This window comes from Anoplopoma fimbria, unplaced genomic scaffold (genome assembly GCF_027596085.1).
Source record: "Anoplopoma fimbria isolate UVic2021 breed Golden Eagle Sablefish unplaced genomic scaffold, Afim_UVic_2022 Un_contig_5527_pilon_pilon, whole genome shotgun sequence".
Classification (NCBI taxonomy): Eukaryota; Metazoa; Chordata; class Actinopteri; order Perciformes; family Anoplopomatidae; genus Anoplopoma; species Anoplopoma fimbria.
In genome coordinates this window covers 1-3,858 of record NW_026549021.1, presented here as the reverse complement: position 1 = coordinate 3,858, position 3,858 = coordinate 1, and the positions used below count along the sequence as shown (strand labels likewise).

General features: G+C 40.1%; 4 non-coding genes across 4 annotated transcripts; all 4 read right to left on the bottom strand.

Annotated features, from left to right (window-relative positions):
* Positions 1 to 1,302: 1,302 nt before the first annotated feature.
* Positions 1,303 to 1,421, bottom strand: LOC129114670 (5S ribosomal RNA). Its single transcript, XR_008532629.1, has one exon. It is a non-coding gene; the product is annotated as a 5S ribosomal RNA (ribosomal RNA).
* A 341-nt stretch (positions 1,422 to 1,762) lies between these two features.
* On the bottom strand, positions 1,763 to 1,881 carry LOC129114669 (5S ribosomal RNA). Its single transcript, XR_008532628.1, has one exon. It is a non-coding gene; the product is annotated as a 5S ribosomal RNA (ribosomal RNA).
* Positions 1,882 to 3,349: 1,468 nt separating this feature from the next.
* Positions 3,350 to 3,468, bottom strand: LOC129114668 (5S ribosomal RNA). The gene has a single exon (XR_008532627.1). It is a non-coding gene; the product is annotated as a 5S ribosomal RNA (ribosomal RNA).
* A 222-nt stretch (positions 3,469 to 3,690) lies between these two features.
* On the bottom strand, positions 3,691 to 3,809 carry LOC129114667 (5S ribosomal RNA). Its single transcript, XR_008532626.1, has one exon. It is a non-coding gene; the product is annotated as a 5S ribosomal RNA (ribosomal RNA).
* Between the last annotated feature and the right edge of the window lie 49 nt (positions 3,810 to 3,858).

The window sequence follows — 3,858 nt, the reverse complement described above, 5'->3', positions numbered from 1 at the left end:
CAGTGGTGTATAAAGTACCCAAAAGCCATACTTGAGTAAAAGTAAAGATACCTTACTGGAAAATGACTCCAGTAAAAGTGAAAGTCACCTATTAGAATACTACTTGAGTAAAAGTCTTAAAGTATCTGATATTAAATGTACTTAAGTATCAAAAGTAATTTTCTGATATTAATGGTACTTAAGTATTGAAAGTAAAAGTACAAGTAAATGCTGTTAATAAAAAAGCAATGTAGTTAAATTAGAAGATCAGACACCTGTCTCCCCCGCCAGATATACTCCAATCCTGTGGGAAACACAGGTGCTAGATATCTGAACAGGTTTATGCTAATTATGATAACTAAACATTAACGTTGCGGCTCATGGGATTAATCTTAATTTACCTCAATGTGTTTCCTGAGGTTGGATGGGGAGTTTTTGAATGCCAATATTTCAGTAGCTTTGGGCATAAGAGGCTCTTCATCCGGTACGAAGAGTCTTTCACTCCAACAGAAGAAAACATTTCTCGCAGATATGGCCACAGGTGTTGGTCTTCGTCTCCACCGTGGTTTGTTAGGAGTAGCAGGTGCTTCCGATTCTGCTTCCATCATGAAACCAGTCATCGCAGAGTGGAACTCTACTCATGTGGTCGCTCGCTAGCTGGCATCACTGGGAATCAACAAACCGGCTTTGAGAGCACTTGTTTGCAATTGCGCATTAACGTGATTAACCAGTGATTTAACTAGCTAGCTAGGACCACTGATTCACTAACCTGCTTGCTTGCAGTCTGTGTTCCACCACAGTCCCCGATGTTGGTCTCATGATTCATTTTCTTTCTAAAGATAGATTTGATTTTGTAGCGAATAACGAAGGTTTCAGGGGAAATGTATCGGAGTCAAAGTATCAGTTTTCTTTGCAAAATGTAGTGAAGTAAAAGTGAAAGTCAACAGAAATATAAATAGTAAAATAAAGTACAGATATCCAAAAAAACGACTTAAGTACAGTAACGAAGTATTTCTACTTCGTTACACCACTGCTCTTTTGTCTATACAACTGTAGTGCAGTAAAAAGGTGAATATCACAAATGTAGTGGTTATTGGTTGTTCTGCATACATGTACACAGAGCACTTCCACTCAGCCCTTGAAGGAGCAAACCACAAGGAATACCTGTTTTCAGGTAGTTAAGTTGATTAAAGCTACTAAAACTATATCATATCCATGGCAAAATAATTGTGATTGTAGTAGAAAATGAAAAAGATACAAAAGTAATCTTTTGAGAAGTGGGGAAATGATGTAATTAAAATAGTAGGCGACAAAGTGAAAAAAAGCTAACAGCACCTGGTATTCCCAGGCGGTCTCCCATCCAAGTACTGACCAGGCCCGACCCTGCTTAGCTTCCGAGATCAGACGAGATCGGGCGTGTTCAGGGTGGTATGGCCGTAAGCGAAAACTGAGCCTACCAAAGGGCCTTATAAAGACACTGTAGCACCGGGCTCTGCTCTTTTGTCTCTACAACTGTAGTGCAGTAAAAAGGTGAATATCACAAATGTAGTGGTTATTGGTTGTTCTGCATACATGTACACAGAGCACTTCCACTCAGCCCTTGAAGGAGCAAACCACAAGGAATACCTGTTTTCAGGTAGTTAAGTTGATTAAAGCTACTAAAACTATATCATATCCATGGCAAAATAATTGTGATTGTAGTAGAAAATGAAAAAGATACAAAAGTAATCTTTTGAGAAGTGGGGAAATGATGTAATTAAAATAGTAGGCGACAAAGTGAAAAAGCTTACAGCACCTGGTATTCCCAGGCGGTCTCCCATCCAAGTACTGACCAGGCCCGACCCTGCTTAGCTTCCGAGATCAGACGAGATCGGGCGTGTTCAGGGTGGTATGGCCGTAAGCGAAGACTGAGCCTACCAAAGGGCCTTATAAAGACACTGTAGCACCGGGCTCTGCTCTTTTGCAGTGGTGTATAAAGTACCCAAAAGCCATACTTGAGTAAAAGTAAAGATACCTTACTGGAAAATGACTCCAGTAAAAGTGAAAGTCACCGATTAGAATACTACTTGAGTAAAAGTCTTAAAGTATCTAATATTTACTGTACTTAAGTATCAAAAGTAATTTTCTGATATTAATGGTACTTAAGTATTGAAAGTAAAAGTACAAGTAAATGCTGTTAATAAAAAAAGCAAAGGGTTAGAATTTTGAGAAATATGAAGTTTATTATTTTAAGTGCTGTGGCCACCATGACCAAGGACAAGGAGGTACAAACAGAGACAGCAGCCTAACATACACCATGTGTAGTTAAATTAGAAGATCAGACACCTGTCTCCCCCGCCACAGATATACTCCAATCCTGTGGGAAACACTGCTAGATATCTGAACAGGTTTATGCTAATTATGATAACTAAACATTAACGTTGCGGCTCATGGGATTAATCTTAATTTACCTCAATGTGTTTCCTGAGGTTGGATGGGGAGTTTTTGAATGCCAATATTTCAGTAGCTTTGGGCATAAGAGGCTCTTCATCCGGTACGAAGAGTCTTTCACTCCAACATAAGAAAACATTTCTCGCAGATATGGCCACAGGTGTTGGTCTTCGTCTCCACCGTGGTTTGTTAGGAGTAGCAGGTGCTTCCGTTTCTGCTTCCATCATGAAACCAGTCATCGTAGAGTGGAACTCTACTCATGTAGTCGCTCGCTAGCTGGCATCACTGGGAATCAACAAACCGGCTTTGAGAGCACTTGTTTGCAATTGCGCATTAACGTGATTAACCAGTGATTTAACTAGCTAGCTAGGACCACTGATTCACTAACCTGCTTGCTTGCAGTCTGTGTTCCACCACAGTCCCGATGTTGGTCTCATGATTCATTTTCTTTCTAAAGATATATTTGATTTTGTAGCGAATAACGAAGGTTTCAGGGGAAATGTATCGGAGTCAAAGTATCAGTTTTCTTTGCAAAATGTAGTGAAGTAAAAGTGAAAGTCAACAGAAATATAAATAGTAAAGTAAAGTACAGATATCCAAAAAAACGACTTAAGTACAGTAACGAAGTATTTCTACTTCGTTACACCACTGCTCTTTTGTCTATACAACTGTAGTGCAGTAAAAAGGTGAATATCACAAATGTAGTGGTTATTGGTTGTTCTGCATACATGTACACAGAGCACTTCCACTCAGCCCTTGAAGGAGCAAACCACAAGGAATACCTGTTTTCAGGTAGTTAAGTTGATTAAAGCTACTAAAACTATATCATATCCATGGCAAAATAATTGTGATTGTAGTAGAAAATGAAAAAGATACAAAAGTAATCTTTTGAGAAGTGGGGAAATGATGTAATTAAAATAGTAGGCGACAAAGTGAAAAAAGCTTACAGCACCTGGTATTCCCAGGCGGTCTCCCATCCAAGTACTGACCAGGCCCGACCCTGCTTAGCTTCCGAGATCAGACGAGATCGGGCGTGTTCAGGGTGGTATGGCCGTAAGCGAAAACTGAGCCTACCAAAGGGCCTTATAACTCAGCCCTTGAAGGAGCAAACCACAAGGAATACCTGTTTTCAGGTAGTTAAGTTGATTAAAGCTACTAAAACTATATCATATCCATGGCAAAATAATTGTGATTGTAGTAGAAAATGAAAAAGATACAAAAGTAATCTTTTGAGAAGTGGGGAAATGATGTAATTAAAATAGTAGGCGACAAAGTGAAAAAAGCTTACAGCACCTGGTATTCCCAGGCGGTCTCCCATCCAAGTACTGACCAGGCCCGACCCTGCTTAGCTTCCGAGATCAGACGAGATCGGGCGTGTTCAGGGTGGTATGGCCGTAAGCGAAGACTGAGCCTACCAAAGGGCCTTATAAAGACACTGTAGCACCGGGC